The sequence below is a fragment of the Triturus cristatus genome, chromosome 11, assembly GCF_964204655.1.
Source record: "Triturus cristatus chromosome 11, aTriCri1.1, whole genome shotgun sequence".
NCBI classification, from domain to species: domain Eukaryota; kingdom Metazoa; phylum Chordata; class Amphibia; order Caudata; family Salamandridae; genus Triturus; species Triturus cristatus.
In genome coordinates this window covers 118,993,756-119,006,834 of record NC_140594.1, presented here as the reverse complement: position 1 = coordinate 119,006,834, position 13,079 = coordinate 118,993,756, and the positions used below count along the sequence as shown (strand labels likewise).

Sequence of the window (13,079 nt, the reverse complement as noted above, 5' to 3'; positions counted from 1 at the left end):
GCCCAGCTGCAGAGAAAGTGAAACAAACTCTGGTGATGCATGAGAGAGGTGCTGCATGGTTCCAGCATCCTAGAACGTGAAACAAACTCTGGTGCTTGCAGGTGAGAGGTGCTGCATGGGCCTAGCTCCAGAGAAAGTGAAACAAACGCTGGTGCATGCATGAGAGAAGTTCTACATGGGTCAAGCAGCAGAGAAAGTGAAACATACTCTGGTGCTTGCATGTGAAAGGTGCTACATGGGCCTAGCTCCAGAGAAAGTGAAACAAACGCTGGTGCTTGCATGAGAGAGGTTCTACATGGGTCAAGCAGCACAGAAAGTGAAACATACTCTGGTGCTTGCATGTGAGAGGTGCTACATGGGTCAAGCAGCACAGAGAGTGAAACAAACGTTGGTGCTTGCATGAGAGAGGTTCTACATGGGTCAAGCAGCACAGAAAGTGAAACATACTCTGGTGCTTGCATGTGAGAGGTGCTACATGGGTCAAGCAGCACAGAGAGTGAAACAAACGCTGGTGCTTGCATGAGAGAGGTTCTACATGGGTCAAGCAGCACAGAAAGTGAAACATACTCTGGTGCTTGCATGTGAGAGGTGCTACATGGGCCTAGCTCCAGAGAAAGTGAAACAAACGCTGGTGCTTGCATGAGAGAGGTTCTACATGGGTCAAGCAGCACAGAGAGTGAAACATACTCTGGTGCTTGCATGTGAGAGGTGCTACATGGGGCAAGCAGCACAGAGTGAAATAAACGCTGGTGTTTGCATGAGAGAGGTTCTACATGGGTCAAGCAGCACAGAAAGTGAAACATACTCTGGTGCTTGCAGGCGAGAGGTGCTACATGGGCCTAGCTCCAGAGAAAGTGAAACAAACGCTGGTGCTTGCATGTGAGAGGTGCTACATGGGGCAAGCAGCACAGAGTGAAACAAACGCTGGTGCTTGCATGAGAGAGGTTCTACATGGGTCAAGCAGTACAGAAAGTGAAACATACTCTGGTGCTTGCATGTGAGAGGTGCTACATGGGCCTAGCTCCAGAGAAAGTGAAACAAACGCTGGTGCTTGCATGAGAGAGGTTCTACATGGGTCAAGCAGCACAGAGAGTGAAACATACTCTAGTGCTTGCATGTGAGAGGTGCTACATGGGGCAAGCAGCACAGAGTGAAACAAACGCTGGTGTTTGCATGAGAGAGGTTCTACATGGATCAAGCAGCACAGAGAGTGAAACATACTCTGGTGCTTGCATGTGAGAGGTGCTACATGGGTCAAGCAGCACAGAGTGAAACAAACGCTGGTGTTTGCATGAGAGAGGTTCTACATGGGTCAAGCAGCACAGAAAGTGAAACATACTCTGGTGCTTGCAGGCGAGAGGTGCTACATGGGCCTAGCTCCAGAGAAAGTGAAACAAACGCTGGTGCTTGCATGTGAGAGGTGCTACATGGGGCAAGCAGCACAGAGTGAAACAAACGCTGGTGCTTGCATGAGAGAGGTTCTACATAGGTCAAGCAGCACAGGAAGTGAAACATACTCTGGTGCTTGCATGTGAGAGGTGCTACATGGGCCTAGCTCCAGAGAAAGTGAAACAAACGCTGGTGCTTGCATGAGAGAGGTTCTACATGGGTCAAGCAGCACAGAGAGTGAAACATACTCTGGTGCTTGCATGTGAGAGGTGCTACATGGGGCAAGCAGCACAGAGTGAAACAAACGCTGGTGTTTGCATGAGAGAGGTTCTACATGGGTCAAGCAGCACAGAAAGTGAAACATACTCTGGTGCTTGCAGGCGAGAGGTGCTACATGGGCCTAGCTCCAGAGAAAGTGAAACAAACGCTGGTGCTTGCATGTGAGAGGTGCTACATGGGGCAAGCAGCCCACAGTGAAACAAACGCTGGTGCTTGCATGAGAGAGGTTCTACATGGGTCAAGCAGCACAGAAAGTGAAACATACTCTGGTGCTTGCATGTGAGAGGTGGTACATGGGCCTAGCTCCAGAGAAAGTGAAACAAATGCTGGTGCTTGCATGAGAGAGGTTCTACATGGGTCAAGCAGCACAGAAACTGAAACATACTCTGGTGCTTGCATGTGAGAGGTGCTACATGGCCTAGCTCCAGAGAAAGTGAAACAAACGCTGGTGCTTGCATGAGAGAGGTTCTACATGGGTCAAGCAGCACAGAGAGTGAAACATACTCTGGTGCTTGCATGTGAGAGGTGCTACATGGGCCTAGCTCCAGAGAAAGTGAAACAAACGCGTATGCTTGCATGTGAGAGGGGCTACATGGGCCTAGCTCCAGAGAAAGTGAAACATACTCTGGTGCTTGCATGTGAGAGGGGCTACATGGGCCCAGCTTCAGAGAAAGTGAAACATACTCTGGTGCTTGCATGTGAGAGGGGCTACATGGGCCCAGCTGCAGAGAAAGTGAAACAAACGCGTATGCTTGCATGTGAGAGGGGCTACATGGGCCTAGCTCCAGAGAAAGTGAAACAAACGCTGGTGCTTGCATGTGAGAGGGGCTACATGGGCCCAGCTGCAGAGAAAGTGAAACAAACGCTGGTGCTTGCAGGTGAGAGGGGCTACATGGGCCTAGCTCCAGAGAAAGTGAAACAAACGCTGGTGCTTGCATGTGAGAGGGGCTACATGGGCCTAGCTCCAGAGAAAGTGAAACAAACGCTGGTGCTTGCATGAGAGAGGTTCTACATGGGTTAAGCAGCACAGAGAGTGAAACAAACGCTGGTGCTTGCATGAGAGAGGTTCTACATGGGTCAAGCAGCACAGAGAGTGAAACAAACGCTGGTGCTTGCAAGAGAGAGGTTCTACATGGGTCAAGCAGCACAGAAAGTGAAACATACTCTGGTGCTTGCATGTGAGAGGTGCTACATGGGCCTAGCTCCAGAGAAAGTGAAACAAACGCTGGTGCTTGCATGAGAGAGGTTCTACATGGGTCAAGCAGCACAGAGAGTGAAAGATACTCTGGTGCTTGCATGTGAAAGGTGCTACATGGGCCTAGCTCCAGAGAAAGTGAAACAAACGCTGGTGCTTGCATGAGAGAGGTTCTACATGGGTCAAGCAGCACAGAGAGTGAAACATACTCTGGTGCTTGCATGTGAGAGGTGCTACATGGGGCAAGCAGCACAGAGTGAAACAAACACTGGTGTTTGCATGAGAGAGGTTCTACATGGGTCAAGCAGCACAGAAAGTGAAACATACTCTGGTGCTTGCAGGCGAGAGGTGCTACATGGGCCTAGCTCCAGAGAAAGTGAAACAAACGCTGGTGCTTGCATGTGAGAGGTGCTACATGGGGCAAGCAGCCCAGAGTGAAACAAACGCTGGTGCTTGCATGAGAGAGGTTCTACATGGGTCAAGCAGCACAGAAAGTGAAACATACTCTGGTGCTTGCATGTGAGAGGTGCTACATGGGCCTAGCTCCAGAGAAAGTGAAACAAATGCTGGTGCTTGCATGAGAGAGGTTCTACATGGGTCAAGCAGCACAGAAAGTGAAACATACTCTGGTGCTTGCATGTGAGAGGTGCTACATGGCCTAGCTCCAGAGAAAGTGAAACAAACGCTGGTGCTTGCATGAGAGAGGTTCTACATGGGTCAAGCAGCACAGAGAGTGAAACATACTCTGGTGCTTGCATGTGAGAGGTGCTACATGGGCCTAGCTCCAGAGAAAGTGCACTAGTGCTTGCATGTGAGAGGGGCTACATGGGCCCAGCTTCAGAGAAAGTGAAACATACTCTGGTGCTTGCATGTGAGAGGGGCTACATGGGCCCAGCTGCAGAGAAAGTGAAACAAACCCGTATGCTTGCATGTGAGAGGGGCTACATGGGCCTAGCTCCAGAGAAAGTGAAACAAACGCTGGTGCTTGCATGTGAGAGGGGCTACATGGGCCCAGCTGCAGAGAAAGTGAAACAAACGCTGGTGCTTGCAGGTGAGAGGGGCTACATGGGCCTAGCTCCAGAGAAAGTGAAACAAACGCTTGTGCTTGCATGTGAGAGGGGCTACATGGGCCTAGCTCCAGAGAAAGTGAAACAAACGCTGGTGCTTGCATGAGAGAGGTTCTACATGGGTTAAGCAGCACAGAGAGTGAAACAAACGCTGGTGCTTGCATGAGAGAGGTTCTACATGGGTCAAGCAGCACAGAGAGTGAAACAAACGCTGGTGCTTGCAAGAGAGAGGTTCTACATGGGTCAAGCAGCACAGAAAGTGAAACATACTCTGGTGCTTGCATGTGAGAGGTGCTACATGGGCCTAGCTCCAGAGAAAGTGAAACAAACGCTGGTGCTTGCATGAGAGAGGTTCTACATGGGTCAAGCAGCACAGAGAGTGAAAGATACTCTGGTGCTTGCATGTGAAAGGTGCTACATGGGCCTAGCTCCAGAGAAAGTGAAACAAACGCTGGTGCTTGCATGAGAGAGGTTCTACATGGGTCAAGCAGCACAGAGAGTGAAACATACTCTGGTGCTTGCATGTGAGAGGTGCTACATGGGTCAAGCAGCACAGAGAGTGAAACAAACGCTGGTGCTTGCATGAGAGAGGTTCTACATGGGTCAAGCAGCACAGAAAGTGAAACATACTCTGGTGCTTGCATGTGAGAGGTGCTACATGGGCCTAGCTCCAGAGAAAGTGAAACAAACGCTGGTGCTTGCATGAGAGACGTTCTACATGGGTCAAGCAGCACAGAGAGTGAAACATACTCTGGTGCTTGCATGTGAGAGGTGCTACATGGGGCAAGCAGCACAGAGTGAAACAAACGCTGGTGTTTGCATGAGAGAGGTTCTACATGGGTCAAGCAGCACAGAAAGTGAAACATACTCTGGTGCTTGCAGGCGAGAGGTGCTACATGGGCCTAGCTCCAGAGAAAGTGAAACAAACGCTGGTGCTTGCATGTGAGAGGTGCTACATGGGGCAAGCAGCACAGAGTGAAACAAACGCTGGTGCTTGCATGAGAGAGGTTCTACATGGGTCAAGCAGCACAGAAAGTGAAACATACTCTGGTGCTTGCATGTGGGAGGTGCTACATGGGCCTAGCTCCAGAGAAAGTGAAACAAACGCTGGTGCTTGCATGAGAGAGGTTCTACATGGGTCAAGCAGCACAGAAAGTGAAACATACTCTGGTGCTTGCATGTGAGAGGTGCTACATGGCCTAGCTCCAGAGAAAGTGAAACAAACGCTGGTGCTTGCATGAGAGAGGTTCTACATGGGTCAAGCAGCACAGAGAGTGAAACATACTCTGGTGCTTGCATGTGAGAGGTGCTACATGGGCCTAGCTCCAGAGAAAGTGAAACAAACACTAGTGCTTGCATGTGAGAGGGGCTACATGGGCCCAGCTGCAGAGAAAGTGAAACATACTCTGGTGCTTGCATGTGAGAGGGGCTACATGGGCCCAGCTGCAGAGAAAGTGAAACAAACGCTGATGCTTGCATGTGAGAGGGGCTACATGGGCCTAGCTCCAGAGAAAGTGAAACAAACGCTGGTGCTTGCATGTGAGAGGGGCTACATGGGCCCAGCTGCAGAGAAAGTGAAACAAACGCTGGTGCTTGCAGGTGAGAGGGGCTACATGGGCCTAGCTCCAGAGAAAGTGAAACAAACGCTGGTGCTTGCATGTGAGAGGGGCTACATGAGCCTAGCTCCAGAGAAAGTGAAACAAACGCTGGTGCTTGCATGAGAGAGGTTCTACATGGGTTAAGCAGCACAGAGAGTGAAACATGCTCTGGTGCTTGCATGCGAGAGGTGCTACATGGGTCAAGCAGCACAGAGAGTGAAACAAACGCTGGTGCTTGCATGAGAGAGGTTCTACATGGGTCAAGCAGCACAGAGTGAAACAAACGCTGGTGCTTGCATGAAAGAGGTTCTACATGGGCCAAGCAGCACAGAGAGTGAAACAAACGCTGGTGCTTGCATGAGAGAGGTTCTACATGGGTCAAGCAGCACAGAGAGTGAAACAAACGCTGGTGCTTGCATGTGAGAGGTTCTACATGGGTCAAGCAGCACAGAGAGTGAAACAAACGCTGGTGCTTGCATGTGAGAGGTTCTACATGGGTTAAGCAGCACAGAGAGTGAAACAAACGCTGGTGCTTGCATGTGAGAGGGGCTACATGGGTCAAGCAGCACAGAAAGTGAAACAAACGCTGGTGCTTGCATGTGAGAGGTTCTACATGGGTTAAGCAGCACAGAGAGTGAAACAAACGCTGGTGCTTGCATGTGAGAGGGGCTACATGGGTCAAGCAGCACAGAGAGTGAAACAAACGCTGGTGCTTGCATGTGAGAGGTGCTACATGGGCCTAGCTCCAGACAAAAATGAAACAAACGCTGGTGCTTGCGTGAGAGAGGTTCTACATGGGTTAAGCAGCACAGAGAGTGAAACATACTCTGGTGCTTGCATGTGAGAGGGGCTACATGGGTTAAGCAGCACAGAGAGTGAAACAAACGCTGGTGCTTGCATGTGAGAGGGGCTACATGGGTCAAGCAGCACAGAGAGTGAAACAAATGCTGGTGCTTGCATGTGAGAGGTGCTACATGGGTCAAGCAGCACAGAGAGTGAAACATACTCTGGTGCTTGCATGAGAGAGGTTCTACATGGGTCAAGCAACACAGAAAGTGAAACATACTCTGGTGCTTCAATGTGAGAGGGGCTACATGGGTCAAGCAGCACAGAGAGTGAAACAAACGCTGGTGCTTGCATGTGAGAGGGGCTACATGGGTTAAGCAGCACAGAGAGTGAAACAAACGCTGGTGCTTGCATGAAAGAGGTTCTACATGGGTCAAGCAGCACAGAGAGTGAAACAAACGCTGGGGCTTGCATGTGAGAGGTGCTACATGGGCCTAGCTCCAGAGAAAGTGAAACAAACGCTGGTGCTTGCATGTGAGAGGGGCTACATGGGTTAAGCAGCACAGAGAGTGAAACAAACGCTGGTGCTTGCATGAGAGAGGTTCTACATGGGTTAAGCAGCACAGAGTGAAACAAACGCTGGTGCTTGCATGAGAGAGGTTCTACATGGGTCAAGCAGCACAGAAAGTGAAACATACTCTGGTGCTTGCATGTGAGAGGTGCTACATGGGTTAAGCAGCACAGAGAGTGAAACAAACGCTGGTGCTTGCATGTGAAAGGGGCTACATGGGTCAAGCAGCACAGAGAGTGAAACAAACGCTGGTGCTTGCATGTGAGAGGTTCTACATGGGTTAAGCAGCACAGAGAGTGAAACAAACGCTGGTGCTTGCATGTGAGAGGGGCTACATGGGTCAAGCAGCACAGAAAGTGAAACAAACGCTGGTGCTTGCATGAGAGAGGTTCTACATGGGTCAAGCAGCACAAAGAGTGAAACAAATGCTGGTGCTTGCATGAGAGAGGTTCTACATGGGTCAAGCAGCACAGAGAGTGAAACAAACGCTGGTGCTTGCATGTGAGAGGTGCTACATGGGCCTAGCTCCAGAGAAAGTGAAACAAACACTGGTGCTTGCATGAGAGAGGTTCTACATGGGTCAAGCAGCACAGAGAGTGAAACATACTCTGGTGCTTGCATGAGAGAGGTTCTACATGGGTTAAGCAGCACAGAGAGTGAAACATACTCTGGTGCTTGCATGTGAGAGGGGCTACATGGGTTAAGCAGCACAGAGAGTGAAACAAACGCTGGTGCTTGCATGTGAGAGGGGCTACATGGGTCAAGCAGCACAGAGAGTGAAACAAACGCTGGTGCTTGCATGTGAGAGGTGCTACATGGGTCAAGCAGCACAGAGAGTGAAACATACTCTGGTGCTTGCATGAGAGAGGTTCTACATGGGTCAAGCAACACAGAAAGTGAAACATACTCTGGTGCTTCAATGTGAGAGGGGCTACATGGGTCAAGCAGCACATAGAGTGAAACAAACGCTGGTGCTTGCATGTGAGAGGGGCTACATGGGTTAAGCAGCACAGAGAGTGAAACATACTCTGGTGCTTGCATGTGAGAGGTGCTACATGGGTCAAGCAGCACAGAGAGTGAAACAAACGCTGGTGCTTGCATGAAAGAGGTTCTACATGGGTCAAGCAGCACAGAGAGTGAAACAAACGCTGGGGCTTGCATGTGAGAGGTGCTACATGGGCCTAGCTCCAGAGAAAGTGAAACAAACGCTGGTGCTTGCATGTGAGAGGGGCTACATGGGTTAAGCAGCACAGAGAGTGAACCAAACACTGGTGCTTGCATGAGAGAGGTTCTACATGGGTTAAGCAGCACAGAGAGTGAAACATACTCTGGTGCTTGCAGGCGAGAGGTTCTACATGGGCCTAGCTCCAGAGAAAGTGAAACAAACGCTGGTGCTTGCATGTGAGAGGTGCTACATGGGGCAAGCAGCACAGAGTGAAACAAACGCTGGTGCTTGCATGAGAGAGGTTCTACATGGGTCAAGCAGCACAGAAAGTGAAACATACTCTGGTGCTTGCATGTGAGAGGTGCTACATGGGTCAAGCAGCACAGAGAGTGAAACAAACGCTGGTGCTTGCATGAGAGATGTTCTACATGGGTCAAGCAGCACAGAGAGTGAAACAAACGCTGGTGCTTGCATGAGAGAAGTTCTACATGGGTCAAGCAGCACAGAGAGTGAAACAAACGCTGGTGCTTGCATGTGAGAGGTGCTACATGGGCCTAGCTCCAGAGAAAGTGAAACAAATGCTGGTGCTTGCATGAGAGAGGTTCTACATGGGTTAAGCAGCACAGAGAGTGAAACATACTCTGGTGCTTGTAGGCGAGAGGTGCTACATGGGCCTAGCTCCAGAGAAAGTGAAACAAACGCTGGTGCTTGCATGTGAGAGGTGCTACATGGGGCAAGCAGCACAGAGTGAAACAAACGCTGGTGCTTGCATGAGAGAGGTTCCACATGGATCAAGCAGCACAGAAAGTGAAACATACTCTGGTGCTTGCATGTGAGAGGTGCTACATGGGTTAAGCAGCACAGAGAGTGAAACAAACGCTGGTGCTTGCATGAGAGAGGTTCTACATGGGCCAAGCAGCACAGAGAGTGAAACAAACGCTGGTGCTTGCATGAGAGAGGTTCTACATGGGTCAAGCAGCACAGAGAGTGAAACATACTCTGGTGCTTGCATGTGAGAGGTGCTAAATGGGCCTAGCTCCAGAGAAAGTGAAAAAAACGCTGGTGCTTGCATGTGAGAGGTGCTACATGGGCCTAGCTCCAGAGAAAGTTAAACAAACGTTGGTGCTTGCATGAGAGAGGTTCTACATGGGTCAAGCAGCACAGAGAGTGAAACATACTCTGGTGCTCACATATAGCCCTGAAATGCACTGCAGGTAGCTTACTGCCCGCAGAGTGTTTCTTCACCTTCCTTGTACCCCCATTCCCGGCAGCACTGGGACTTCTCCAAAGTGCCCTTTGTTTCTACAGCAACAGGGGCCTCAGTGAACAACGGAACCCCGCACCCTGGGGCAGCAGAGGGGGTGTTTCACATCCCTGCAGGAGACCACCCGTTCTATTCATTATTATCTGCACAGCGCTTAGGTGTGTTTATTCTGCATAACAAATACACCCGAAGCTTGGAGCACAGTCTAAAAAATGAAATTGCTCATGCTCTGGTGGAGCAGCAGAAAGTTCACCGGGCTTCTGTTCCTAGCCCTGCTCTTGCATCTTAGGGGTCGCCAGAGGTCGAATGGGGCAAGCCAGGAGTAGCATCAGCTACCCCTGGCGACCCTAGACGTCCGTGCTAACTACAGACACAATTCAGAGGAGCCCAGCTGTCTTGTAAAGTGGCTTTCAAACTAGGTACCCAGCTCTAACCAGTAGTATTGTGCTGAGATGAGGATGATGATGATAATAACAACAAGTTGTGTTTAGAAATATTCAAATGACCCAAAACCTGTATCCCCATTAGGGTTGAGGGATGGATGAAAGGGGTAAGAGATGGCTGGGAGGCATACGAGATGGCTGGAAGGGATAAGAGATGGGTGAAAGGCATTAGAGGTGGATAACAGGAATTAGAGATGAGTGGATAGGTTTATAGATGGCTGAAAGGAATTAGAGATGGAAGTAGAGATGGATGGAAGGGATTAGAGATGGATGGAAGGGAGAAGAGATGGGTGGAACGGAAAATAAATAGGTAGTAAAGATTAGAGATGGGTGGTAGGGGTGAGACATGTTTGGAAGGTATGAGAGATCGATGGAAGGGATTCGAGATGGGTGGAAGGGTTTACAGATGGGTGAAAGGAATTAGAAATGGGTAAAAGGAATTAGTGATGGGTGGAAGGATTTAGAGATGGGTGAAAGGAATTAGAGATGGATAAAAGGAATTAGAGATGGGTGGAAGGTTTTAGAGACGGTGAAAGGAATTAGACATTGATGTAGAGATGGATGGAAGGGATTAGAGATGGATGGAACGGAAAAGAGATCTGTAGAAGGGATTAGAGATGGACAGTAAGAGTGAGACATGTTTGGAAGGTATGAGAGATCGATGGAAGGGATTAAAGATGGGTGGAACTGAGAAGAGATGGGTGATAGGGATGAGAGATAGATGGTAAGGGTGAGCGCCCGATGGGAGGGAGGGAGGAGAGATGGATGGAAGGGGTGGGGGATGGGTGGAATGGAGAAGAGATGGGTAGCAGGGATTAGAGATGGATGGTAGAGGTGGGACATATTTGGAAGGTATGAGAGATGGATGGATGGAAGGGATTAGAGATGGATAGAAGTAATTAGAGATGGAGGGAAGGAATTAGATGTTGAAGGAAAGGATGAGAGATGGATGGAAGGGATTAAAGACAAATGGAAGGAATTTGAGTTAGAAGTAAGGGATGAGAGATGGATGGAAGGGATGCGAAATGGATAGAAGGAATCAGAGATGGAAGGGATTAGAGATGGGTGGAAGAGGTAAGGTGCTTAGAAGGTATGAGAGATGGATGGAAGGGGAGAGAGATGAAAACATTGAAGGAAAGAGAGATGGGTAGAAGGGATAAGAGGGATGGAAAAGGTGTGGGATAAATGGATGAGGTATATGGATGGAAGGGATGAGAGATGGGTGGAAGGAATCAGAGATGGAAGGGATGAGAGTTGGGTGTAAGGAATTAGAGAAACAAGGAAGGGATGAGAGATGGGTGGAAGGGATGAGAGATGGATAGAAGGGACGAGAAATTGATAGAAAAGCTGGGAAATGAATGGAGGGAAGCAAAGAGAGATTGGTGGAAGAGATGAGCGATGAATGGAAGGGATTCGATATGGATGGAAAATGTGGGAGATGAAGGGATGAGTGGGAATGGGTGAAAGGGATGAACGATGGATCGAAGCAATTAGAGATAGAAGGGTTTAGAGATGGATGGAAGGGATTAGAGATGGGTGGAAGGTAGAAAAGATGGGTGTAAGAGATTATAGATGGGTGGAAGGGGTAAAATGCTAGGAAGCTATGAGAGATGGATGGAAGGGGTGAGAGATGAAAAAATTGAAAGGAAGAGAGATGGGTAGAAGGGATGAGAGGGATGGAAAAGGTGGGGGATGAATGGATGAAAGGGATGAGTTAAGTGGATGGAAGGGATCAGAGATGGGTGGAAGGAATCAGAGATGGGTGGAAGGAATTAAAGATGGATGGAATGGAGAAGGGATGAATGTGAAGGGATGAAGAGTGGGTGGAACGGATTAGAGATGGGTGGAAGGAAGTAGAGATGGGTGGAAGGGGTGAGACATGTTTGGAAGGTATGAGAGATCGATGGAAGGGATTAGAGATGGGTGGAAGGGTTTACAGATGGGTGAAAGGAATTAGAAATGGGTAAAAGGAATTAGTGATGGGTGGAAGGATTTAGAGATGGGTGAAAGGAATTAGAGATGGATAAAAGGAATTAGAGATGGGTGGAAGGTTTTAGAGACGGTGAAAGGAATTAGAGATGGATGTAGAGATGGATGGAAGGGATTAGAGATGGATGGAACGGAAAGAGATCTGTAGAAGGGATTAGAGATGGACAGTAAGAGTGAGACATGTTTGGAAGGTATGAGAGATCGATGGAAGGGATTAGAGATGGGTGGAACTGAGAAGAGATGGGTGAAAGGGATGAGAGATAGATGGTAGGGGTGAGCGCCCGATGGGAGGGAGGGAGGAGAGATGGATGGAAGGGGTGGGGGATGGGTGGAATGGAGAAGAGATGGGTAGCAAAATTAGAGATGGATGGTAGAGGTGAGACATATTTGGAAGGTATGAGAGATGGATGGATGGAAGGGATTAGAGATGGATAGAAGTAATTAGAGATGGAGGGAAGGAATTAGATGTTGAAGGAAAGGATGAGAGATGGATGGAAGGGATTAAAGACAAATGGAAGGAATTTGAGTTAGAAGTAAGGGATGAGAGATGGATGGAAGGGATGCGAAATGGATAGAAGGAATCAGAGATGGAAGGGATTAGAGATGGGTGGAAGAGGTAAGGTGCTTAGAAGGTATGAGAGATGGATGGAAGGGGAGAGAGATGAAAACATTGAAGGAAAGAGAGATGGGTAGAAGGGATGAGAGGGATGGAAAAGTTGTGGGATAAATGGATGAGGTATATGGATGGAAGGGATGAGAGATGGGTGGAAGGAATCAGAGATGGAAGGGATGAGAGTTGGGTGTAAGGAATTAGAGAAACAAGGAAGGGATGAGAGATGGGTGGAAGGGATGAGAGATGGGTAGAAGGGACGAGAAATTGATAGAAAAGCTGGGAAATGAATGGAGGGAAGCAAAGAGAGATTGGTGGAAGAGATGAGCGATGAATGGAAGGGATTAGATGTGGATGGAAAATGTGGGAGATGAAGGGATGAGTGGGAATGGGTGAAAGGGATGAACGATGGATCGAAGCAATTAGAGATAGAAGGGTTTAGAGATGGATGGAAGGGATTAGAGATGGGTGGAAGGTAGAAAAGATGGGTGTAAGAGATTATAGATGGGTGGAAGGGGTAAAATGCTAGGAAGCTATGAGAGATGGATGGAAGGGGTGAGAGATGAAAAAATTGAAAGGAAGAGAGATGGGTAGAAGGGATGAGAGGGATGGAAAAGGTGGGGGGGGAATGGATGAAAGGGATGAGTTAAGTGGATGGAAGGGATCAGAGATGGGTGGAAGGAATCAGAGATGGGTGGAAGGAATTAAAGATGGATGGAATGG

General features: G+C 48.9%; 2 protein-coding genes across 2 annotated transcripts in view; one reads left to right on the top strand and one right to left on the bottom strand.

Annotated features, from left to right (window-relative positions):
* The window catches only part of RSPH14 (radial spoke head 14 homolog), a 530,513-nt gene that overhangs the window by 242,468 nt on the left and 274,966 nt on the right, over positions 1-13,079 (bottom strand). The window lies entirely within an intron of this gene.
* Positions 1-13,079, top strand: part of GNAZ (G protein subunit alpha z) — a 291,338-nt gene that overhangs the window by 101,898 nt on the left and 176,361 nt on the right. The window lies entirely within an intron of this gene.